Consider the following 27,394-nt stretch of genomic DNA (forward strand, 5'->3'; position numbering starts at 1 on the left):
CGCCCGCCCTCCTCCCGGCCCCGCTCCTCTTCCGGCGCCGCCCCCCCGCTCTGTTTTCTCCCGGCTGCCCGCCCGCGGGCCTGCCCTGCGCCCAGCCTGCTCAGGTGTCACGGTGGCTGGCAGGCCGGGATGCGGGCAGGAACCCGGGCCGGGGGCGCGCCTGGGTGGAGGGGGGCTCTACCAGCCAGCCCAGCCCCGCTTGGCTTCCTCCCCTGGACCCCGCACACACCCCCGCGCCGCTGGGGTCACCGTGCCTTGGCGGCTGGGTTAAGCCACAGTGTGAGTAGCCAAGCGCGGAGGGTGTCTCCGGGTGTGTGCGTGGCTCCGGAGAGTGCGCGGAGGGAGGAGGCGGGGAGCGGAGGGAAGGGGTGACAGGCGAGAGAGGGCGGAGGAGGGCTGGGCGCGGGGGGTTCCGCGGCACGGGGCGCAGTTGCTGTGCCTGCCACAGCTGTCAGGGAGGATCGCCAAAACGTCCGCGAATAAACACCTTACCTTGGGGAGCCGGGCTCCTCTGGTGATGGCTGTACAGCTGTTTTAGCGATGCAGCCCTTTTTGCAGGCGACGTGTTGCTTGCTGACATTGACTTCCATGCCTTGGCGGGTCCGGGGGGTCCGGGGAGAGGTGCCACCCAGCATCTCGGGCAGGGGACGTGGCCGGATGTGCTGAGCGACGTGGGACGTGGAAGCTCAGCACAAGGAAGATCGGGACAGGAGTCAAAATGACCCCGGACAACTCTGAGTCACCGGGGACACTGAGATCCTGCAGGTCTCGGGGGGCATGAGGGGGCGGGAGAGACCCCCGGAGAGGGTCGCCTTTTCCCTGTTCGCTCAGGCAAGCCACTGGTCAGGCTGCCTGTGACACACCTCCCTTCCCTGCTCTGGCCAGTTGCCTGACACCCATCCGATGCTACCGCTGCCCATACTCGCAGGGCCTCGAAGCCCGAGGAGGGTCCACACTATAAGTCCCTCCAGTTGGAAGGAAAAGAAGATAATTCAAGGCAGAGGCCAGAGGTGACAGTGGTCCAAATGCTCCTTCCTGATCCACCTGCCCCAGAATGAGGAGTGAGGGTCTCCCTCTGCCAGCAGGTCACTCCGCACAGCCCCTCTGTCCCACCAGCCTCAGTTCAGCACCAAGGCCTGGCAAGGAGGCTGGAGTTTCTTAGGGAATAATCAAGAGAACTAAGTGAATTTCCCACCCTGCATCCTTCCTGTTTCCTTTCCAAATTCCACCATTATCAACTTTTTCCTATTTCTTGAAAAGGACCATAAGCCTAGTAAAAAGGCCTAATAAAATACTTAGGGAACTAGGAGATGGAGCCAGAGTGTTTGGGGGACAGGGGTTACATTAAAGTTCAAACTTGCAAATAAGTTTTAGGAACTGACTGATGGTGCTGGAGTATGACTTGAACAGTTTGGCCTGCAAGGAGTCGGAACTTACTCGAGAAAGCAGGTAAGCCTCTGTGGAGGCCTGTTAGCTAGACAGGAGACCATGCAGGGTGTGTCCCTCTGGCTCCAGGATTCTGCTTTCTAATTCACAACCCAGGATAGTGCTCGGTAATTAGGTAGACAGTATGTTCAATAAATATGTGTTGTTCTTTTATATGCCAGACACTGTGGTAGGTAATTTATGTGTGTGGGGGGGAGAGGGTGGGGTGGACAGGGATAGTTTTTACCCTCAATAAAGCCTAGAGTCCAATAGAACTGTCATAAAAATATGAGCTCTGAGAGGCCACTGTATCATCTCAGGAAGGGGTTGTTGAGAACAGCCTCCTAAGCATGGGCAGAGCTAGTTGCTAAGGTAAATTTGGGAAGTTGGTCCCTAGCCAGATGGCACAGAGCCAGGCAGGGATGCCAAGACCTGTGGGTGATGAAGAGGGTCTGCTTGAGGAAAGACTAGGAAGCCATGTCCAGGGATTCTCACTGCTGAGACCATGATGTTCTCCCACATGTTGCAGTTCCCACCATTTTTTAGACTCACTTTTCAGTTCAGGAAAAACACCTTTAAATCAAGATTAGAAGGCTTAAAATGTCAGCACCAGAGAAAAGTTATATGATACAGATAGGAAATAAAGGCACACCTTTGAGGCACACCCTTCAGTCCTCTACAAATCTAAGACACCTCCTAGCTGAGGTATGTGTGGGGAAAAAGAGGTTATGAATCATAGTCACTTTACAGCACATTTATCATCAGGTACCTTTAATGCATGTTTATACTTCCATACTGCTGTAACACAGACACATCTTAACAAAACTGGACCCTTCTCAGGAAAACTAGACAACAGCATGTTAATTGGGAACTACATCCTCATACTGGGCCTGCTGAAATAGCCAAATCATCCTTTTTATACAGATTTTTTTTTCAAATATACTGCATTTTTAAAAAATCTTATTAGACTGGCCAGGCTGACTGTGATTATATTATACTTGCATATGATTACCTTATATTTGGAATCTACATTTTTCAAACTATTACTGGATGCTGACTTTAACAATATCCTCTGCTTATAAAGAAACAAATGAAGAGGGGGGGGGGGAACTTGGCAAAAAACAACTTGCTGTCTACTAAAAAATTGTATTTCCCATTCTTTTATACATTTTTCTCTGGGAAACATGTGCCCAGGTAAGAATTCTATTTCCTGACCTGCACCTGCTTGCATCTAAGTGGATCCATGTGTCTCATTCTGGTCAATGAACTGTGGGCTAAAGTGTGTCATCACTTTCAAGCCAAAACAGCTAAGCAGGAGATATTCATTGCCTATGCATTCCCATCCTTTAGCTCAAGCATGTCAAGCTCAAAGACTAACACGGGCCAAATAAATGAGACATGCGGCCCGCAGGCTGCGAGTTTGACATGCTTGCTTTAGCCGAATGAAGAGGTCTCTAGGGCCCAGGGGAAGGCATAACACCACATGGAAAGAGCTAACTTCTTTGGTTACCACATAGAGGAATGCAGCCCACCCACTATGAAAAGATGCATCAGACTTTACATGAAGAAGAAATAAGCATTTATTGTGTTGTTCCATTGAAATTTGAGGATATGCTTGCTAGGGTAGCTAGTACTATCAAATTAATACACAAAGTTATTTAAGATGCTACTTCAAAGTAAAATTCATATTTTTTCTGTTATATAACAGAACCACTAGACTAAAAATATTCTTATTTCTTTTAATACATGAGCATCAAACTTTGCCTTCTTGTAAATGAATTATTCATTTACCAGTTGTGTTTTGAACACCTGTTCTGTACAAGGTACTGTGCTAGATGATGCATAAATGTATAGATTAGGAACTCAAAGATTTAGTCCTTTCATTCAAGGATCTCAAAGTCTTGTTATACAAGAATTGTATGCATATTATCTTTGCAAAAATTTAGGTATAAGGAGTAACCTCCTCTATTGGAGAACACACACTAATTTTACTATTGACTTCACAACTAATTATGAAGATAAATGTGTGGAATAAAAGAAAATAGGGGTGATTTGGTGTCATCTATGTAGTCAAATGCTGCAAGTCACAGCTTACATCCTTGGTGACAAATCATATTAAGTAAACAATATTTTAGTTTGCTGTTAAGTGCTCAGTTGATTGGGTGTTGTCCTGTGTACCGAAGAGTTGCTGGTTTGGTTCCTGGTTGGCAGGGTGCATGCCTGGGTTGTGGACTCAATCCCCTGTGAAGTGCATGTAGGAGGCAGTGATGGATGTTGCACTCTCACATCAATGTTTCTCTCTCCCTCTATCAAATCATTAAAAAGTCTGTTTTTAAAAAATAGAGGCATTTTTTTTCAAGAAAAGAACTAAAGTTATTGTATTTTATATCTTGTTTTGAGAATAACCTGCTCTTGAAATGTTGAACTTTCTTTTGGTACTTGGATATCTTTCCTATCATTTTGACATTAAGAATTTTGACTCTTCTGGTTTTGACTCTCCTGGGGGATGTACTTTGTTCTGAGTAGTTGATGGTAGACAGTATGTCTGACCTATTCTCACCTGAGCTGGTGGAGCTTTGTGCTGGAGAACCTGCAGACTAGACAGCCAGTCCTAGTGGAGCCATGACTGTGTATAAGAATTTGACTTATTATCTTAGAGTTCATTCCCCTGATGTTCACTTCTAACATGTCAAGTTCTACCCTCTTCACTGTAGAGACTCTATGAAATATATTAGTCATCACAAATTTTATTATTTGAGGTTTAAACTGATGGATCTTTATTTATCTTTTGGATTGCTCTTAAAATATTGTTGAGCCTTTTTTTTCTTTCAGAAGGCAATTTTACTCATTTAGAAAAGTTATTTCTCAAAGAACATAAAAATATGTTATACCCAATGTATTCAGGAATTAATTTTACTTTTTCCATCAGGGACCAAACTATAACTTATGGAATTATATGCTAAGTTTAATATAAAGAGGATATATTTTACGTAAAATTTGGGTGATCATTATTTATTTGGATTTAATAAACATTCATGTTTGCTTTTATATTTGTATCTTTATCTCATATTTCAGTTCTGAATTTAAAAATAAATATTCTATTGAAAAAGAATCTTGCACTCAAATTAATCATATTACCATTTACTTCAAATTAGTGAAGTTTTACTTTGCATATTGATGGTTATTAAAATCATATATTCAATTGAACACATATCAGGCAGTGGGAATATAACTTAAAAAGAAAACAGTCTCTCCCCTCGTAAACCTTCCATTCTAGTTAAGAAAAGACAGATGATTAAAAAAGAATAATCAAAGCTGCTATCTGCTCAGACACTGAGGCCAGTGTGGAGAAGGGCCAAAGTCAGAGGCAAGATAGGTAGATAGGTCCAGAACACGGGGGTCTGACCTTGAGCAAGGAGACCCCACCTGCCATGGCGTCCTCTGGGCCTGCTTCAGTTCCTTCCCAAGTTCATGGGGCCAGGCCCCTTCCCTTAGCCCCCCAGAGCGCTTGAAGTCTGGTCCCAATGTGATCTTCTTCCTGGACTCCTTCCACCGCTGCCCGCCGGCTGCAGTGCTGCCCCTGTGCCTGAGTCAGCTGAGGCCCCGCAGCCCTCCCACTGGGCTCTTTGTAGAGGCCACCAGGCAGCGTTCTGGCCCCAGCAACCACTATGAACTGGTCGGGGTGCATCCTGGTGCCAGCACTGAAGAAGTGAAACAGGCTTTCTTATCCTAGCACGAAGAGCTGCGTGCTGACTGGACCCTGGGAACCCAGCCCCGCACAGCTGCTTCACAGGGCTGAGTGAAGCATGCCAAATGCTCCACCTGGAGCAGAGCCCCCAAAACTATGACCACTATCAACTCCCCCAAAGTCTCTAGGAACCATAGCCTATCCCTGGTCTGTTCACCAAGCACACAGCTCCTGGTCACCTCCCAATGCACAATGCTGGGCCCGGTTTCATGGTGGGAGGCATCAGGGACCAGAGTTGAGGCGGCAGCAGCACAGACACGGCCAGAGGGTACTGGGATACCACCTCCTATCATTCTGGCAGGCACTGGCCTGCACTACGCTGCCTTCAGGAAGCTGGAGCAGATGCACAGTAGCTTGATGGATGAAAAGGATCAGAAGGATCGGATCATCACAGCCATCTATGATGATACTCCGGCCGGGCCAGGGCCAACAGAGCCAGGCTCCAGCAGGAGCAACAGCAGAGGTAGCAGCTGCAACCTCCATCCAGGCCTCCCCCAGGCCCCAGGATCATGCCCCCCAGCACCAGCCCCTGAGCCTGTCACCTGAATAGAGCCTGCTGTGTGTTCCCTCTCCAGGACTCCCCACCACCTAAAACGTGTGCAATAAAGTGATTCTCAGTGCTCAAAAAAGGATGGAAAACAATTACGCACACAAACACACATCCAATATGTCAGGTGGACTAAGCAATTAGCATTAAATAATGCACAGTGTTAAGGGCACAGAAAGAAGTGATGGGCAAAGGGGTGCTACTTGCTATTGTAGACAAATTGTGTAGGGAAAACCTGTCTGAGAAGGTGATATTTGAATGGAGATTCAAATGAAGTGAGGGAGATATTTAAGCTGCTATCTCAAGAAGAGTGTTCCAGGTTAAAGGAACAGCATGTACAAAGGCCCTGAAGTAAGATTCTGAAGTTTTAAGAACTGTCAAAAGAGGCCAGTGTAGCCAGAGCACAGTGAACTAGAGAAAGTGGTATAAGATGAACTCCAGGAGATGGTGAAAGGTCAGACCACATAGAGCCTCAGAGATTTCTGAATTTTATTCAGGTGAAATGCGAATTATTTCATTAGAGAAGTAATAGGATATGATTTAAGTTTTTAAAAAAGTGATCACTCTTTTGTAAGAACTGACTTTGGATGTAGTGGTAGGAAGGGAGCAGGAATAAAATGGGAAGACCACTGAAGAGATTATTATCCTATATAATAAAAGGCTAATATGCAAACAGACTGAACGGTGGAACAACCAAACAACCGAACAACCAGTCGCTATGACGTGCACTGACCATGAGGGGGCGCGTGTGGAACATGGCAGGCATCGGCCACAGCAGGATGGTGGAGCAGGTGAGTGGGGGCACCAGACCAAGGCTGGGGGGCGAGACTCTGGTGGTTACTGAAAATTCTTTGCTCTCACGCACCACAGTCCCGCCTGGCAATCACAACTGCTGCCAGCACTGGCCCCACTTGTACCCCACTTGTACCCACTTGTACCCACTGCCAGTACCAGATAGCTCGGTGCCCGCCCCAATCACCCCTCAGGGCTCCTCCACCTCCCCCTGCACCTGAGGGGCAATTGATGCCAGCAGCCACTGCTCACACCCGCTGCGAGTGACAGCCCTGCTTGTACTTGCTGCTCGCACCATAGCCGCCACTCACACCCACTGCCAGTGCCTGCCCCGCTCGCATCCCCAGCCAGCGCTCACACCCACTGCCAGCACCCGGCGCTGGTCCCAATTGCTTGGTGCCGTCAGCGGGTGCCAGTGGTGGCTGCTGGCCCCGATTGCCCCTGAGGGCTTCTCCACCTCCCGCTGCTCCCGAGGGCTGGGCTGCTGGCACTGGCCCCAATTGCTCTGCACAGTCAGCGTATGGGAGTGGGGCTGCTGCAGACAGAGGACCAGGGGCCATGGCAGGAGGGGCTAGGCGGGGGCACGGAGGATGGGCTGAGACCCGCCCCTGTGCCCACTGCAGCCTCGGCGCCCACAGTTCCTTTCAAGGTGCATGAATTCGTGCACTGGGCCCCTAGTCAGATTATAAGGCAGGCTAGAAATAAGGGGGTTTGAATGATGAGAAGTATCTGATTCCAAATATATTTTAAAAGTAAAGCTAAATTATACTGTTGAGTTGGACACAAGAAGCAAGAAAATAAAAGGGAGGAATCAAGAACTCCAAATTTTGGAGCGTGAGCAAATGGAAGAAGGTATGAGTTACCATTTACTGAGAAAGGGAACATTGGAAATGGAGAGCATGTTTTGTGGAGATGATCTAAAACAAGTTTTAGATATGTTAACTTTGAGAAGCATTTTATACATGAAAGTGGAGATGGCATGTAGGTAGGTGAGAGAAGAGATGGCATGTAGGCTGGTGATGTATAAAATGGAAAGTCGAGGCACCTTAGTTGTACTTAATTTCAGTTAGAGGGTAAGGAGGAGAGGAAGGGCCTGCAAAGCTGACTGCAAAGAACAGCTTCTGGGGGGAAATGCTGGTGTCCTGAGGTCAAGCAGATGCAGTGAGTTGTGTCAACCATGCTGATGGGTTAAGTAAAATGACTATTAGTTTTGACTAAAGGGGAGATCACTGGTGATCTGAACAAAGCAGTCTTTATCCCTGCCCAAAATAGCACCGCATCACTCTGCCTCTTTGCACTGATTTAGCTCCCTTTTCAGGCTTATAATCCCTTGACATGACGTGTGTAGGTGTGCTATGTATGCGATGTGTCTGTCTCTCTCCCCGCAGCTAGATGACGTGGTCCTTGAGAGCAGGGACTTTCTTTTGTTCCCAATTGAATCTCCGGTGCCTGTAATAAGCCCAGCACATACTAGGAGCGTAATGAAACGTTTGTTGCAAGAATGAATATTCACTGACAATGCTAGCTCAGTTTACTCTTCTCATTTCTCAATAGTTGGAACAAGCATTTAAAAGGGCATGGGGAATTTGGTGAAGGTGTACAAGAGGTACAAACTTCCAGTTATACGATAAATAAGCTCTGAGGATGAAATGTACAACATGATGACGACCGTTCACAATACTGTTTCTATGGTTGAAAGTTGCTAAGAGAGTAGATTCTTAAAAGTTCTAGTCACAAGGAAAAAATTGTAACTGTGTGAGGTTATGGATATTAACTAAACTTACTGTGTTAATTGTTTCACAATATAAACATACATCGAATCATGTTTTATACCTTAGAATTATATGATGTTATATGTCAATTATGTCTCAATAAAGCTGGGGAGTAAGCATTTCAAAGAACTTTTAGGAAAAAATTAAAATTCATGTCTAGGTTTCTTTTTACATTATAAAATCAACTTTCATAGAGTGAAAAGAGTTGACTCAGGCCTCCAGGATGAGAAGTGGAATGGGAACTCAGGAATTTAGTGTTAGCATGAGGTGTGTCTCTCACATATCCCCAATGTAAGAATCACTATGTGTGTAAGTCCAGGGGAAGGCACAGTATTACTCATAACGCCTCTTTCTCCAACTACACAAAGGGTTCTATTGTTTGCAGCATCTTAATTATTCCCCGGTGATAAGTTAGGCCAGATATTAGCGATTTTCAGACAGGAAGGTTTTGGATTTTGGTTGTTTAGAAGTAGTCCCTTAAAAAAGCTCCTTCTCTCTCAGGGTGTCCCTGATGTCCAGACCAAAGAAATCCAGACAGGAGGGGAAATTGTGCTACATAAGCTTTAGGGTGCCTGTCCTGCCCATGCTCCTCTTTTAAATAAAATGCCCCAGTCACCTGTTGAGTGATCATCAGGTCACAAGTTCAACTGCTACCATCTCAGGGGATTGGACCAGAGTCAGTGAACGTCTATCGAGAGGACACCTAAAGGCCAGCAACCTTTAGCTTCCCTGACCTAATTAGCAAAAGTAAGCTAGTCTAATCAGATATCCTCTGGGAAGAGCGGGATCTAAAAATCCAGAGGATGTGGTAATTGTGGGGACTAGGGGTTAGAATGGAGGTGGGAGATGGCATAGAAGGATAAATGGTGATGGAAAATAAATAAATAAGTACAATAAAATAAAACACACTTCAGAGACCACCCCCCCCCCAAATGATAAAAATCCAGAGAAAAGTTGGTGGTGGTTGTTTGAATGAAGGGTCTTGCAGGCTTGAAATAAGGTGGTCACTAGCAAGTGATTCACATGTAGGATGAGTAAACAGATGAATACATTTGGACCAGAGGGACCGAGAAGAGAAAAGAGAAGGGAAGGGAAGGGAAGGGAAGGGAAGGGAAGGGAAGGGAAGGGAAGGGAAGGGAAGGGAAGAGAAGGGGAAAGGCAGGGCAAAGAGATTCTTAAATCTGTTTTCCTTTTTGTCCTTAACTCCTGGATGATTAAAATTATTTCAGGATTTATAAGACCCTTCAATATCCTTACAATAAACCCTATTTTCTAGAGCTGGTTTGATAGTTATGTTCCTTACAAACCAAAGGACCCTCACTAAATTATACAAAAGATAAAAAGAGCTGCATGTCCTCTGTAGTTATCAAAATGTGACACTTCTGATTCTGGTGCTTATAGAAATCAGTTTCCTCAGTCAAAAAATGACTACATTATGCTCCCTCACTGCCCATTCCAATTGTCTCTATAGCACACCCAGCATAAAAATAAAAACAGCAAACAGTGGAGAGAGAGAGAGAGAGAGAGAGAGAGAGAGAGAGAGAGAGAGAGAGAAAGCTTCTGACCACTTGGTCAGTTTTAGAAGTATTTAACTAAATATTCTCTATGCCTATTTCCATGCCATGACCAGGCAGGCTATGCTATAAACAAGAAAAACTGAAAAAATATCATTATTTAACAACGTTTGAAGTCCTCTGCACATCTGGGCCACCCTCCAGGGCAACCATTCTCTGTGTGCTGACTCAGCATTGCAGCCTGCTCTGACCATACAGCACCCATGTGAGTGCATGCTTTCAGCCACCCAGCAGGAGAGGAGAGCTCCGGAGAGCTGAGCTCCAGAAATCAAGGGCTTCTGCCCACAAATGACACTCATGAATGACTACCGTCATGTTGTATTGGCCTGAACTCCTCACTTGGCCACACCCAATTTCAAGAGGGGACCAAGGTATATGATGTTCCCATATGTCCAAAATTAGGGGAAAACCAAACATTTTATAAGGGTAATAATGCCAATCAGCATTTCTAAATAACCTGTTTAACCCTTTGGGAACTCCATGCTACACCCCGTAACTAGGGCATGTGTCATATTTCTGTTTTAAATATCAAGATACTCCTGTATATGTGGCTCCTGATATGAACTTCTGCTGTCTCTGTTGCATGGCCTCTACTGGAATTAATTGGATATATTCCAGTTGGACTGGTTTTGACATTACTACATCTCCCCTGGGGCCCTGCAGCCCTACACCAGTTTTCTGATTTCTCTATTTCTTTTAAAACTTACTAGCTTCGTCTTAGGCCAAGGCTTAGTTTTTCCCTCACTCTCAGCATTCGAGTGCCTCTGTAGATGGGCAGTATTGGGCAATACTTGGCATTTATTAATATTATACAAACTGGAGAGGAAAAATGCCCTCTTCATGTGTCTTAGCCACAGCTAGAACCACTAAGTTCTTTTTAATTTTCAAAGATGTAAGCAGATTACCTAGAAATAGGAATATGTCTAGATATAAACAGCATGTAGTATAGTTTATTTTTGTGAGTCACTGCCTTTTATAACAAGTTATAATATAAATTTATATCTATAAAAGCCCAACGACCCTTACAGCGGAATGACCAGAACAACCGGTTGCTATGACACACACTGGACCACCAGGGGGCAGACGCTCAACACAGGGGCTGCCCCCTGGTGATCAGTGTGCTCCCACAGTGGGAGTGCCGCTCAGCCAGAAGCTGGGCACATGGCTGACAAGCACAGCGGCAGTAGCAGGAGCCTCTCTTGCCTCCGTGGCAGTGTAAGGAGTGGTGAGCCAAATGGTAAGGAGCCAGCAGGTGGGTGGTTAGGAGCAAGCAGGTGAATGGTTAGGAGTGAGGGGTCCCAGAATGAGAGAAGGCACAGGCTGGTACAAATTTCGTGCATCGAGCCACTAGCAGTCTAATAATATGCATACTTGTTATTATGCAGTTTCTGTAAGTGCCATGTTTTGGTACTATTTGACACAGCAAAACATATTGTTTTCTTCTCATTATGTTAGGCCTACAGTGTGGTGGGCAGTCCATTGTGTCAACCTGCCTAGCCTATAATATTCAATTTTTTAAGCAAACACTAGTCTAGGTCAGTGGTTTTCAACTGGTATGCCATGGCAGGTGTGCCATGAGAATTTTTAAAACATGTAACATGTGACTATTTAGTCAGGGACACCAACCTCTTTCCCTTAGATTGTCAAATTAAAAAATGACAACAGCCATCTGGTGTGAGTGAGTAAAAATTATTCCTTTTTGTATGTGTGTCAGATTGGCAGAAAATATCATTTTTGGTGTGCCACAGAATTTTAGTCTTTGTTTATGTGTGCCATGAGACGAAAAAGATTAAAAATCACTGGTCTAGGTGTTTCTTTCAAGGTATTTTTAAAAAATATATTTTTATTGACTTCAGAGAGGAAGGGAGAGAGAGAGGGAGAAGGAGAGGGAGAGGGAGAGGGAGAGGGAGATAGAAACATCAATGATAAGAATCATTAATCATCTGCCTCCTACATGCCCCCTACTGGGGATCGAGGCCACCACCCAGGCATGTGCCCTTGACCGGAATCTAACCTGGAACCCTTCAGTCCATAGGCTGACGCTCTATCCACTGAGCCAAACCAACTAGGGATCTTTTAAGGTGTTTTGTAGATGTGGTTAACTGACTTTAAGTAAGTAGATTGCCCTTGATTATTTGGGTGGGCCTCATCCAACTAGTTGAAAGCCTTGAGAACCCAAAGTGAGGTTTCCTGGAGAAGAAATTCTGTGTCAAGGCTATCACATCAGCTCCTGCCTGAGTTTCTAGCCAGCTTGCTTGCTGTACAGATGTCAGATTCACCAGCCTACAACAGTAGGAGTCAATTCCTTAAATCTCTTTACACACACATACACACACACACACACACATCATGATATATAGGAACACATCATGTATTCATTAAAGATAAAGTTTCTAGCCCAGATGGTGTTGCTCAGTGGTTGAGCATTGACCTATGAACCAGGAGGTCACAGTTCAATTCCCAGTCAGGGCATGTGCCAGGATTGTGGGCTTGATTCGCCCTCCCCCACCCCCCCAGTACGGGGTGTGCCGGAGGCAGCCAATCAATGATTCTCTCTCATCATTGATGTTTCTATCTCTTTCTCCCTCTTCCTTCCTCTCCGAAATATCTATTCTAATAAAAGAGAAACATGCAAATTGACCGTAACTTCACTATGCCCACCAGCCAATCAGAGCGACTATATGCAAATTAACCCAACCAAGATGGCGGCCGGCAGCCATGGAGCTGGAGCAAGCAGGAAGCTTGGTTTCCCCGGCAATGGAGGAAGCCAAGCTTCCTGCCTGCCCTGGCCAGCTGTGGCCTCCACTAAAGGCAACAAAGTTTCAATTATAGAAGATAAATAAATCCCAGATACCCGCTTCCAGCCACCCTCCATTGGGAGCTTGGGTGGCTGGGGGCCTTGGCCAGCCTGCAAACAGCCATCAGCCCCTCACCCAGGCTGGCCACACCCTCATGGGGTGAGGGTCCCTTCTGGGGTGCTTGACCAGCCTGCAAACAGCCCTCAGCCTCTCACCCAGGCACCCCAGCAGGGACCCCCACCCTGAAGGGGCTGTGGCCAGCCTGCAAACAGCCATCAGCCACTCACCCAGGCTGGCCAGGCACCCCAGCAGGACCCCCCTCCCTGAAGGGGGTGTGGCCAGCCTGAAAACGGCCCTCAGCCCCTCACCCAGGCTGGCCAGGCACCCCAGTGGGCCCCCCACCCTGATTTGGTACACCCTTCAGGGCAAACCAGCCAGTCCCCACCCATGCACCAGGCATATAATAAAAGGGTAATATGCAAATTGACCCTAACAACAGAACGACTGGGAATGACTGGTCACTATGACACACACTGACCACCAGGGGGCAGATGCTCAATGCAGGAGCTGCCCCCTGGTGGTCAGTGCACTCCCACAGGGGGAGCTCTGCTCAGCCACAAGCCAGGCTGATGGCTGCCAGCACAGCAGTGATGGCGGGAGCCTCTCCCGCCTCCTCAGCAGCGCTAAGGATGTCCGACTGCAGCTTAGGCCTGGTCCCCGCTGTCAAGTGGACATTCCCCGAGGGCTCCTGGGCTGCCAGAGGGATGTCTGACTGCCAGCTTAGGCCCGTTCCCCCGGGGAGCGGGCCTAAGCCAGCAGGTGGACATCCCCCGAGGGGTCCCATACTGTGAGAGGGCACAGGCCAGGCTGAGGGACCCCCTCGAGTGCACAAATTTTTGTGCACCGGGCCTCTAGTATAAAAATATATTTTGAAAAAAGGTAATAAAAAAAGCTAAAGTTTCTAACTTATTTTTCTAGGATAAAAATACACTTTGCTTTTCTTACTCATGGTCTGGACAAAGAATTTTTATTTGCTCAGATAAACCAACTTTTCAGATAATTCTAATGGGCAGGAATCTAAAGTTGGAATCCCCAAATGCATACCCTGAAATAAAAATTCATATAATAGTGACTTATTGAAGAGTGTTCCCAGGAAAAAGCAAAGGAAAGTAGGGCAAGTGACAGGTAAGGAAAGGAAGCCAGGCAAGGGTGAGGGATAGAGGGGTGGTGGACAGAAAATGACCTGATTACCTCATTTAAGGTATGCAGTTTTTTAAAAAAATCACCTGTCTTCCAATAGTACTTCAAATTAGTCTCCTTCTCCCACCTCCACTATCATCCTAGGAATAAGTATGATGGTGTTACATGGGCAGATGGCTCACTCCTGCTCTATTTCTAATCCTCCAGTAATGTCCCTTCTATTGTATGAAATTCTTAAGTCTGAGAATATAGCACTTAATCCCTTTGTGGATAGACTAATGTGAAAATATTTCTAAGATAGGAAATCCATTGATTCAGCTTAGAATAGAGTGAGTTCTGTCCCAGCTATTGGTGGCCTTGGAAGGCATCGTGTGCATGCTGGATGTTTTTTCTTTTCTTACTTTAATTTTTTTTTTGGTGTTTTTTTTTCTCTTTTTATCTATGCTGGAAGTTTTATTTGTTCAGAGGCCTCATTTAAAATCTGATTCATGCCCATGATTCTCCATGAACCAGAACTGGGCACATGATCCTATCATCCCCTATAAGATTCCTTTCTCTGGTGAGTTGGGTTCAGTCTTTTTCTGGAAAACAGGTCATATTTATACTAAGGCATTTTCAGCAACCATGATATTCTGCCCTATCAGGAAAGCAAATAAAGGGTTTCTACAGAGAGAGAGAGAGAGAAAGAACATGAATCAGACATGCTGAGAAGAGCAGGAGTAAAAGAAGAAAGATCGCTGGAATTCCATTTCCCGATTCCACTACGTTCCTGAGGCCCAACTACATTCTGCTCTTAGGGTCTTTGAGACCCCACTATTCTTATCATTTATTCCTGTCTTGTGCTGAAGTAGGTTGAAGTTCAGGCACCTGCCACCAAAGAGTAATAATCCTATATAATAAAGAGGTAATATGCAAATTGACCATCATGCCCTCGCACAAGATGGCCACCCCCATGTCGTCACAAGATGGCCACCACAAGATGGCCGGCAGGGGAGGGCAGTTGGGGGCAACCAGGCCAGCAGGGGAAGGCAGTTGGGAGCGACGAGGCCTGCAGGGGAGGGCAGTTAGGGGCGATCAGGCTGGCAGGAGAGTGGTTAGAAGGTGATCAGGCTGGCAGGCAGAAGCAGTTAGGGGCAATCATGCAGGCAGGCAGGCAGGCAGGCGAGCGGTTGGGAGCCAGTTGTCCCGGATTGTGAGAGGGATGTCCAACTGCCAGTTTAGGCCTGATCCCACAGGGACATCCCTCAAGGGGTCCCAGATTGGAGAGGGTCCAGGCTGGGCTGAGGGACACTCTCCCAGTGCACGAATTTTTTCCACTGGGCCTCTAGTAATAATAATAAAAAACAACCAATAGGAAACCAAGAGGAACAAATGTTCTCAGCTGTGGACTCTTCCTGGGAGAAATCTTGGTTAGAGACCAGTGCAGGTCCCTTATCTACAGGTGTCTGGCTGAACAAGGGGTGCCCCAGAGGCTAAGGGGGTGACACGCATAGCCCCAAAATCTAAGAAGGCTTTCCAGAGGTTACCCAGGTCAGAGCACTTTACAGAGGACAATTTTCCAGATCCTCAAAGCTCATACTTACTCTTTCTCAAAACCGATGGTCAGAGAATGTCCTGTGAGCGGCCACTCCTCCTTTCCGGTTTCTCACTTCACAGACCCTTTCGCCAGGCCCTTACTTGTCTGAAATCAGTGTGGTTCATTATCCCAGGATGTGAAGCCCTCTGGGGTCCCAACAAAAACACAGTTTGAGAAGTGACAGTGCAGGGGCACCCCAAGGTGGCACCCCAAGGTGCCAAATCAGGGAAAACATTGGAGAGGACAGTTTCCTTTCTTGCCACTCTGAACTTCCATGACTTTACCTCCTGAAAATGACGCATTATTTATACATCTTAGAATTCAGAGGAGAGAAGCTGGTGGGAACATATATTTGCATGTTTGTTTTGATTGAAAAACAAAATCGGGATTTGTTTCTCCTTCTCGCAGAAAAGCCTGATTTAGATCTTTGGTTTCACAGTTAAGAACTGGCTTTAGCAATAAGTTCTTTGGCAGACATTAACTAAATTAAATAAGTTAAATTAGATGTGCTAATGTTTTGATGAAAAATGTTTAACACACCAATGCAATATACAACTTGCTGGAAGTTACAATCATGCTTCACTCTTAACACATCAATATGAAACGTTAGCTAAACACTGGGAAAAAAATATAATTCAAACATTCTTTTAGGAGGTACTTGAGCAAAAACATTGAATACCTCTAGATTAGCAAAATGTATTTACCCAGGTTGAGGCACTTGTGACCAAGGCAAGCTGACCAGACCCATTTTTTTCTCTTCCTTCTCTTGAACACCTCTCGATCTTAAGGCCACAACACTGACTGATTAGCTGAGGGACACAGGTATCAGAACATTCACTAATTTCTTGATTTGACATGTGAGAGAGAAGAGAGAACACAAGTTCCCTAGGTACCTGAAAGGTGGTAGTTTTGATATGTGAGAGAAAAGGAATAAAAATAATAAATTTTACTTTTTATATAATTCTGCATGTATTAGACTTTTTTTTTAAAATTTAAATTAAATCTTTATTGTTCAGATTATTACATTAGTTACTCTTTTTTCCCACCATAACTCCCCTCCACCCAGTTCCCACCCCACCCTCCGCCCTCACTCCCCACCCACTGTCCTCATCCATAGGTGCACGATTATTGTCCAATCTCTTCCCTCACCCCCACACCCCTTCCCCCCGCCCCCCAAGAATAGTCAGTCCATTCCCTTTCTATGTCCCTGATTCTATTACAATCACCAGTTCATACTGTTCATCAGATTATTTATTCACTTGATTTTTAGATTCACTTGTTGATAGATATGTATTTGTTGTTCATAATTTGTATCTTTTTCTTCTTCTTCCTCTTCTTAAAGGATACCTTTCAGCATTTCATATAATACTGGTTTAGTGGTGATGAACTTCTTTAGCTTTTTCTTATCTGTGAAGCTCTTTATCTGGCCTTCACTTCTGAATGATAGCTTTGCTGAATAAAGTAGTCTTGGTTGTAGGTTCTTGGTATTCATCACTTTGAATATTTCTTGCCACTCCCTTCTGGCCTGCAAAGTTTCTGTTGAGAAATCAGCTGACAGTCGTATGGGTATTCCCTTGTAGGTAACTGATTTTCTCTCTCTTGGTGCTTTTAGGATTCTCTCTTTGTCTTTTGCTCTTGGCATTTTAATTATGATGTGTCTTGGTGTGGTCCTCTTTGGATTCCTTTTGTTTGGGGTTCTCTGCGCTTCCTGGACTTGGAAGTCTATTTCTTTCACCAGGTAGGGGAAGTTTTCTGTCATTATTTCTTCAAATAGGTTTTCAATATCTTGCTCTCTCTCATCTTCTGGCACCCCTATAATTCGGATGTTGGTACGCTTGAAGCTGTCCCAGAGGCTCCTTACACTATCTTCGTATTTTTGGATTCTTTTTTCATTTTGCTTTTCTGGTTGGGTGTTTTTTGCTTCTTCGTATTTCAAATCTTTGACTTGATCCTTGCGACCCTCTGGTCTGCTGTTGGGAGTCTGTATAATATTCTTTATTTCAGTCAGTGTATGCTTAATTTCTAGTTGGTTCTTTATCACAACATCGAGGGTCTCATTAGATTTCTTGAGGATCTCACTACATTTATCGGCGGTCTCACCAGTCTTTTCGAGGGCCTTATTAAATTTATCGGCGGCTTCTAGACAGTTCTTTAAAGACCTTAAAAGTGTGGTTTTGAACTCTATATCCAACAGTTTGCTTTCCTCCAATTCTGTTGTTTGTGTCCTGTTTCTATGTCTCGGCATTTTTTATGCTTTGCTGTGTCAATAGAGTGCCTTTCTGTGCTAAGTGTCCCAATTACCTGAGGTAGACACTCTTGGTACACCCCCTTGTGGGCTTTGTGCACAGTCTTGTTGTAGTTAAGCCTTGATTGTTGTAGTTATCACTGTGAGGAATTGACTTCCAGGCCAATTGGCTGTGAGAATCAGCTGTGTCTGCAGTGGGAGAACTTCTGTGCTGGAGACACCCCTCTGGGGCTAGACTTGCTTCGATGGGGCTTTGGTGCTCCTGCATGTATTAGACTTTTATAATATTGTTAATAAAATGTTTCTCATATACTTATTTCATTTTATTTGTATAACATCTGAGTGAATATATTTTGCCTTTGGTTATAGAAGAACAAAGCCCAAGAGGGAGATTCTTTTCAAAGGATTTACTGAGAAAGTGCCCTTAGAGAAGGAGATTGAGGAAGCAGGACAGGACAGGAAATAAAAGCGAAGCAAGAAAGAGGTCTCTGGAAAGCTCTGAGCACAAACTGCACCACAAAGTTGAACCCCTAGATGCAATGAGCCAGCCTGTGTATCCAACAGGCACTGGTAAAGATCGCTGGGGACAGAGGGAAGTTCTGGGAGGGAACAACACTCGGGGGGCAATAGTCTAACCCAAAGAGGGCCTTTGTCAGCCCGTGCTCACTGCGGATGGGAGATGGGTGCTCTGGGTGGTAAAGGGGATATGGGCGGGGCAGTAGTAACCTCCAGTTTTCTGTTTCAGAAATAAGGAAACCAAGGTTCAGATGGTTAAGTATCTTGCTTCAGGGTCCTACAAGTATATATTATGAGGTAATAGCATAAGTTCAGGTCTTTGACAGTAAAGTTCAGGTTTTTCTCATGTCGGTTTCATGTGCAAAGTATGTAGTTTATATGAAATCAGACTCTAACCCTTACTAGCTCTGTCCTCGGACACATATCCTTCAGATATATGACCTCAGGCACGTTACTTAACATTTATGAGTCTCAATTTCTTAATCTGAACCATGGTATTTTCTGATGATTAAAAAACAAACACGTAAAGCATCTATCATTTGACTTACACAGTATTTACACTCCAAAATATCCGTTTCCTTTCTTTATCTCTTTTACCTATGAAAAAACACATTAAAAGCATGTAGAAAAAATATTGGATAACATGTAAATTCCATGTTACTTAGAGGAAACATTCTCGAACTGATTAGATTTTCTAGAAAGTCCTTGGAGTCCAAGTTGCCATCACAAAAGCCTTAACATGACTACTTCAGTTTCGTGATCACTTCCTCTATTTGAGTCTGTGTACTTAAAAAAAGCTCTCGAAGTATAACATACATACAGAAAAGTGAAAAAGTCCTAAGTGTGTAGTGTAATAACTTATTGCAAGTAAACTTATGTAAACTCAACAGCCATAAGAAATGGGACATTTACCAGCAGTCTAAATTCACCTGTTCTTCATCTCAGACCCCCTCCCAATTTCAACCCTTTTCTTCTTCCTAAATATATCCACTGTCAGGACTCATCTTGGAAATATTATTGCCAGTGTGAAGTTTATGCAAATGAAATCAAACTGTATTAACACCATGTATCTAACTTCTTTCACTTATCTGTGTTTTTTTGTGTGTGCATGCGTGTGTGTGTGTAACTTTTTTTGTTTCATTTTCATTCCTGAATAATATTAGTATGTGTGTTTGCTTATTTAAATATTTTATTATTGATTAGAATTTTGGTTGTTTCCAGTTTTGGACTGCTACCAATAATATGGTGAATATTACTGAATTTTTCCTTTGGTGCACCTGTGTACATTTTGTTTGAGTTCAGTTGTATCCCATTATTCATGGGAGAAACATTCCAAGACCTGAAACTATAGATAATACTGAACCCTATGTATATTATGTTTTTTTCTATCCATATATACCTATGATACATTTTAATTTGTAAATTAAGCACAGTAGAGGATTAACATCAATAACTACTAATAAAATAGAACAATTATAACAATAGACTGTAAAAGTTACGTGAAGTTGGTCTCTCTTAAAATATCTTAATGTACTGTGCTCGCCTTTTCACTTAAAGGACACATTTACTGGCTCCTCTTTGGCATATCTGAGTGGACAGCATCACTACTGTTGCATTTTGGGAACATTACTAAGTAAAACAAGGTTACTTAAACATAGCGTTGTGATACTTCAACAGTCAATCTGATAACTAAATGACTACTAAGTCACTAACTGGCAGAGAGCATTAGAGTGTACATACTCTGGACAAAGAGATGATTCAGATCCTGGGCATGAGATTTCATCACCGTACTCAGAATAACACATGGTTTAAAACATGAATTGTTTGTTGCTCAAATTTTCCATTAATTTTTTTGGACCACGGTTGACTGTGGATAACTTCAAACATGGAAAGTCAAAGTGCAGATAATGGGGAGAAGGGGAGAGCTACTGTATAAAGGTAAGAGTTAAATTGAGGGATTATGAAGTATACTTATAATCAACTTGAGTAAATACTGCTAAACAGCTTTCCAAATTTATACTCCACTCCCCAGTGATTTATAGAAGCTCTTATTGGTCCATATTTGCACTAATACTTTGTTTGCTCTGCTTTGTTTCTGTGTGCTTTTTTTAATTAAATTTAAATTCTTTATTGTTGAAAGTGTTATATATGTCTCCTTTTCCCCCCATTGACCTCTCCCCAGTCGCTCTTCCCCGACCCCAACTCCTGCCTGTTTGTGTTTTGTCATTCTGGTGGTACACCACAACAAACCTACAAAAATGGTTTTTGTCTTCCATTTCCCTGAGGTCTAATAATATTGAGCATGTTCTTAAATGTCTATTGACCGTTTTGGTATACTTTTTGCGAGGGACTTTTCAAGTCTGTTGCCATATTGCAGTTGGATTGTCTTTTCTCTACTGAATTTTAGGACTTCTATCTATATTTAGGATACCAGCCCTTTGTTGTTTGTATCTTCTCCCCCTTTGTAACTTCCTTTTTTTCTCTCTCAATGTTACTGAACAAATTTAGTGAATTTGATGCTCATGGCACCCAGAAAAGCCAAAGCCTGAGGCAACAGATTTTCACAAAGATTGATTTGTCAGGCGGCCAGATGGGGAGACAGGAGGCAAGGCTGGTCATACAGTCTCCTCTCAAAGAAAATTTGAAGGATGGGGTTAGAAAGGACCTATACATATTTGTTAATTCTAATTAAAGGGCTTGAATTGATGGAATATTACTTGGCGGTAAAAAACAAGAAGGAAATCTTACCCTTTGTGACTGCATGGATGGGCCTGGAGAGTATTATGCTAAGTGAAATAAGCCAGTGTGAGAAAGACAAGTACCATATGATTTCACTTATATATAGAATCTAATGAACAAAATAGAAACAGACTCATAGATACAGAGAACAGACTGAAGGCTGTCAGAGGGGCAGGGGGTTGAGGGGCTGGGTGAAAAGGTGAAGAGATTAAGTAAAAAAACCCCAAAAAACACACAACAAAAACTACCTCATAGACACAGACAACAGTATGGTAATTACCAGAGGGAAAAAGGGGTGGTGGGGGGGGGATGTAGAAGAGGGTCAAGGGGGGATAAATGGTGATGGAAGGAGACTTAACTTGGGGTGGTGACCAACCAATACGATATATAGATGATGTATTATAGAACTGTACACCGGCAACCTATAATTTTAACTAACCAATTGTACACTTGAAACTTATATAATTTTATTAACCACATTGGATTGGACATTCTTGGAACTAAGTGATCTTAGATAAGGGATGTGGAAGAGGCAAGAAAGAACAAAGGCATTCCAGCCGGGCAGAGTTTGATTAGTTAGTCCTATGTGTCCAATTTTGGTCTCTGCGTGGGATTTTCTTTTTTTTTTTGTTATTGTTTAAGGTTTTACATATGTTTTACTTAGTAATGGTCTCCTTTTTTCCCAATTGACCCCCCCCCCCGCCATTCCCACCCCGGGCCAGGTGCCACCTGCCCCCCACCCCCACCCCCAGTGTCTGTGTCCATTGTCTGCATGGGAACTTCTTTATTGAATGACCGCTCACTGCTTAATGGGCTCTGAGTGCTAAATGTAACAAATCTGCTACTTAAGTTCCCTGAATCTTAGTTTCCTGTGCTAAGAAGTCATCGAGGGTCATTTAGTTGCTACTAATAAGTGCTCCTGATCAACCCTCTGGGACTATTCTGATCCAGCTTGGTCTGGTGGTCTCCAGAGTGCTGTGAGCAGGCCTATTATTATCTCCTGAAATACACTAAAAATCTGGGGGGCAGGGGGAGACACACAGAACACCTATTAGGGCCTGGTTTCAGTGTTAGGGCTGGTTTCCTTAATTGTGACTTTGAAACAGAAATTCTTAACTCTAAGGTAGTCCAATTTGCCAATCTTTTTCCTTACCATCAGCACTTCTTATGTTTTGAGAAATCTTTGTTTACCCTACATTTTTAAAGATATTCTCTATGTTATCTTCTAGATCAGGGGTGGGGAGCATCTAGCCCTCGGGCCATAGGCCAGAGAAATTATTTGGTCTGGGCCTGCCAAGGCATTAAGGGTGAGTTAATTAAATGTTTGCACAAATATAGCAGGCTAACTTTTAAGTTGAGAATTTTGTATGGCCCTGGAATGATGTTATAAATATCCAAATGGCCCTTAGCAGGAGAAAGTTTCCCCATCCCTGTTCTAGCTATTTTATTATTTTACATTTCACATTCTGCTATACAATCCATCTGGAATTGATTTTTATTCATTGTGTGAAGTAGTGGTTAAGGTTGTTTTTTTTTTCATATGGCTATCCAGTTAACATAACACTATTGGTTGAAAAGACTGTGCTTTGCCACTGTTCTACAGTGCCACATTAGACATAAATTAAGTATACATTATTTCTGAATAATACTCATGTATACCTGGTCATCTATAATAATAAAAGCATAATATGCTAATTAGACCGGACGTCCTCCTGGACATCCTTCCTTCCAGACAAAGCCGCAGTGGGCGGGGGCTGCGGCAGATGCACGAATTTTGTGCATTGGGCCTCTAGTAAGAAAATAAGGCTACTGTGAATTTTCTATGTGATAATTTTCTGAAATATATTATTTTAATCTTCTATAGTAATAACTTCAATGAATTACAATTCAATATTAATTCCTCAGATTTTATTAAAGGTTTCCATAAGGAATAGCCATATGAAGAATATTTCACATTTGCAGGCTATCATATTCGTTGCATTTTAAGTGAGAATTTACTGGTGCAATAAATTGTGTCTAGAATTTAGTGTAAGGAAAATATCCATTTTTATAATGAAATGATGTACCACCTACATTAATGAGGTTCACTTCAGGAAACAAATAACAAACTTCTGAGTTATATGAAGAAATCTTAAAAAAATTTTTTTAATTGATTTCAGCGAGGAAGGGAAAGGGAGTGATAGAAATATCAATGATGAAAGAGAATCATTGATTGGCTGCCTCCTGCACACCCCGTACTGAGGATTGAACCCACAACCTGGGCACGTGCCCTTGACCGGAATCAAACTGCAATGCTCTATCCACTGAGCCAAACCAGCTAGGGCTATGAAGAAATCTTAATAAGGAAACTCTTTACAATGGTTTAAGCAGGATGTATGCTCCATCGTGAAGCTAGTAATAGCAAAGCATCATTAACAGTCTTCCATGTGAAATGACAAGAAAGGGAACCTGCTCTGCTTCTTTGCCCCGCATGCCCACCCCCACAGCCATGAAGATGGGAATCATTGCAGAAATCTTAGAAGGAAGAACCGAGAAATATGTGGATACTCCATTTGGCAAGCCTTCTGATGCCTTAGTTTCGGGAAAGATAAAGAATGTTGATTGCGTCCTCCTTGCAAGGCATGGGAGGCAGCATACCATCATGCCTTCAAAAGTCAACTATCAGGCAAACATCTGGGCTTTGAAGGAGGAGGGTTGTACTCATGTCACAGTGACCACAGCTTGTGGTTCCTGGAGGGAAGAGATTCAGCCCGGCGATGTCGTCATTATTGACCAGTTTATCGACAGAACCACCATGAGGCCTCAGACCTTCTATGATGGGAGTCACTCCTGTGCCAGAGGAGTGTGCGATATCCCAGTGGCTGAGTCGTTCTGCCCCCAAACCAGAGAGGTCCTCATAGAGACTGCTAAGAAGCTAGTGACAGCGCTCACAATCCAAGGACCTCGTTTTAGTTCCTGGGCAGAAAGTTTCATGATTCCCACATGGGGGATGCATGTTATCAACATGACCACAGTTCCAGAGGTGTTTCTTGTTAAGAAGGCTGGACTTTGCTATGCAAGTATGACCATAGCAACAGATTAGGATTGCTGGAAGCAGTACGAGGAAGTGGTTTAGGTGGGCCCGGTTTTAAAGACCCTGGAAGAGCCTGACTGGCATGGCTCAGTGTTTGAGCAGCAACCTTTGAACCAGGAAGTTACGGTTGGATTCCAGGTCAAGGCACATGCCCAGGTGGCAGGTTCATCCCAAGTGGGGGGCGTGCAGGAGGCAGCCAATCAATGATTCTCTCTCATCATTGATGCTTCTATCTCTTTCTTCGTCTCCCTTTCTCTCTGAAATCAATAAAAATATATTTAAAAATAAAAAAAGGGCCTGAAAGAAATGCCAAATTTTGCACCTTACTGCATACCTCAGATAGGTCCCATGGAATGGTCAGAAATCCTCCATAACCTGAAGAATACAACCTAGTTCTCTATTTTATTACCAAGACATTAAAATATAGCACTAATGCCCAGAAGATAAGCCTTTCTAATTCTAGTCATTTGGGAGAAAGCCTGTATAATTTGAAATGTGGAAAAGCTTTCATGCCCTTGCCCACTAAGGAAGAGCATGTGATAAGACCATGCCAAAGTGAAAGATGTCTTCTGAAAGACACGGACTGCTTCAAAAAAACAGAGGGCAAGTAAATGGCCTGTAAACATGGAAAATGCCAACTCTTTAGAAAAAAGACAAGACACCATTCACTCTTCCCCCATTAAATGCATAACAATAAAGGGTGGGAGGTGAGTTTCTTATGTTGGCAAGGAATATGAAGATAAAATGAGCCTTGTAGACTATTTATTGGTGTCACTGTAAATTGGTACAATCTGTCTAGAGAGTGGTTTGGTAAATGTATCAAAAGGCTTAAAAAATACTTACACTCTTTGTGCTGGTTACTGCACTCCTTTTATCTTTAAAAATTTATCTCTAAAAAAGTAGAAATGCACACAAAGAAATATGTATAAAGAAGGATGTTTAAATGTAGTATTAGTTTTAATAGCAAATATTCAATACAATCTGAATATCCAAACATTGGAGATAAATTATGGTTTAGCTCTAATTTGATTGTGAAGCACCCAACTGAAGATCATGTTGTTGCTTTTTTAAAATATATTTTTATTGATTTCAGAGAGGAAGAGAGAGAGAGAGGCAGAGAGAGAGAGAGAGAGAGAGAGAGAGAGAGGCAGAGAGAGAGATAGAGAGAGAGAAACACCAATGATGAGAGAATCATTAATTGGCTGCCTCCTGAAACCCTCCACACTGGGGATCGAGCCCTCAACTTGGGCATGTGCCCTGACCAGGAATTGAAACCATGACCTCCTGGTTCACAGATCGGCGCTCAACCACTGAGCCAAGTCAACTGGGCTGAAGATCATGTTTTTATACAATATTTAATGTCCTAAAGAATTGGTTGCTCTGCAATATAAAATGAAAAAAAGGACATGTGAGCATTTTACAGTACTAATTTTGTTTTAAAATCCGACATAAATGTACAAAGAGACTAGGAAGAAATAGAACTTTTGTTATTGTATTTTGGGGGTATACTGGATCATTTTAATTTTCTTTATATATTTTTTTCTTCACATGTTTTTTTCTACACGAATATAATCAAAGAGTAAATTTATTTTAAAAATAAAAATTACTGAAAAAGAAGAAAATAAATAAAATGACAAGAGGGGAAGGATTTACCAAACCCTGACAGAGTGGGCTGCCTGAAGGTACGGTGACCTTCAGGACAGGCATGCCGCCAGCACATGTAAACAGTACAGGAATGGCGTTCATCTTGCTCGTTTTGCTCCTGTAGGTGATCCCATTGGTCTGACTCAATCAGAAGCCAAAAGTTAAGAGCACATTTGATGCAGTTCACACATTCCACCTTCCAGGAAGTGCAGCCCAAAGTAGAGGAGGAAAAGGCTCTAGGGCAGTGATGGCGAACCTTTTGAGCTCGGCGTGTCAGCATTTTGAAAAACCCTAACTTAACTCTGGTGCCGTGTCACATATAGAAATTTTTTGATATTTGCAACCATAGTAAAACAAAGACTTATATTTTTGATATTTATTTTATATATTTAAATGCCATTTAACAAAGAAAAATCAACCAAAAAAATGAGTTCGCGTGTCACCTCTGACACGCGTGTCATAGGTTCGACATCACTGCTCTAGGGTCTAACAGAAGACATAGGACATATTGCCTTTATAAATCAAGAAAAACTTTAAACCCCTGTCTTCCTTCACTCCTGGAAAGCTAAGCTATTAAAGAGCCAATTTCCTTAACAATAGTACATCTAGACCTTGTACCCATCTGTACCCATCACTCTGTTGCTGGATTGTTGACTAGAATAATTTACTGTTGCTTCTTTTTCAGAGAATTGCTCTTGGCCAGTAGGGAGCTACTTTCTTAAGAGACTAACCCTTCGCCCTTCCTTCAGGAAGTCGATCAATGACAGACTGACACAGCAGTACAATAACTGGTCCACTCGTCATAATGTGAGACTAACTCTGTGGTGCAATTTGTGTTTCAAAACTTCCCCAAGAGATCAGACTTAAGCAAGTGTCTGCATGAGGCCACATGCTTGGTTAGTTTGTTTTCCTACCCTATCCTGCTTCCCTCCCCCTGCTTCTCCTGAGGGAACTTTCCTAAAGTCATTGGAATAAGAGTCCCTGTCTTAGGCTCTACCTCTAAGGTCCTTGACCTAAGATGTTCTGTAATATAATATATATGTGTACATGTTGCTCATGAGGGGATCTTTAATTCTGTGTCATCTTTAATCCTTTATTTTAAAATACACTGGCACTTTAGAGTACTTTACATGCATTTAAAAATTTTATCATGCCAACAAACCAAAGGACAGTCATAGTTTCTGCCCTAAGTGGGAGGATATACTTAAAGGATAAAGAATATCCTGCGGACACACAGAGTAAATGGTATTTAAAACTGAACTGTTTAACTCCAAAGACCAGGCTTCTAATCACTAAAATATATTGTTCCCTTTTTGAATTAAAAAAAAATCTAATATTTATTACTAACTTACTAATAACTTTACCAATATTTTATTATTAAACCCTCTTAATATTCTGTAAGGCAAACATTATAATTATTCCCATTTTATAGAAGAGAAAAGCTGAGAAGTAGACAATATATAAAAGATACAACCTGAAATAGAGCTTACCACCTTCAGATGAGTGCCTTTTTTCCTCAGCACACAATCTAGAAGTCTATGAATGGCCTACATCCCCATATGACATAGTCTTTTCCAAAATGATGGCAATTGTATGCCTGTCCCACTAAATATACAGAAGGCAAATATTTATTTCTGTATTTCTTGCATCTCCTACAATGCCTAGCACATAGTACATGTTCATTAATCCTATATAATAAAAGGCTAATATGCAAATCAACTGAACAGTGGAACAACCAGTTGCTA

The 27,394-nt window shown here is 43.1% G+C and overlaps 2 pseudogenes; both read left to right on the top strand.

Moving 5' to 3' along the window:
- Positions 1-1,384: 1,384 nt before the first annotated feature.
- LOC102439134 lies at positions 1,385-5,706 on the top strand (annotated as a pseudogene).
- Positions 5,707-23,420: 17,714 nt separating this feature from the next.
- The window catches only part of LOC102439432, a 66,534-nt pseudogene continuing 62,560 nt past the window's right edge, over positions 23,421-27,394 (top strand).

This window comes from Myotis lucifugus, unplaced genomic scaffold (assembly GCF_000147115.1).
Source record: "Myotis lucifugus unplaced genomic scaffold, Myoluc2.0 scaffold_129, whole genome shotgun sequence".
In the NCBI taxonomy this organism is placed as follows: Eukaryota; Metazoa; Chordata; class Mammalia; order Chiroptera; family Vespertilionidae; genus Myotis; species Myotis lucifugus.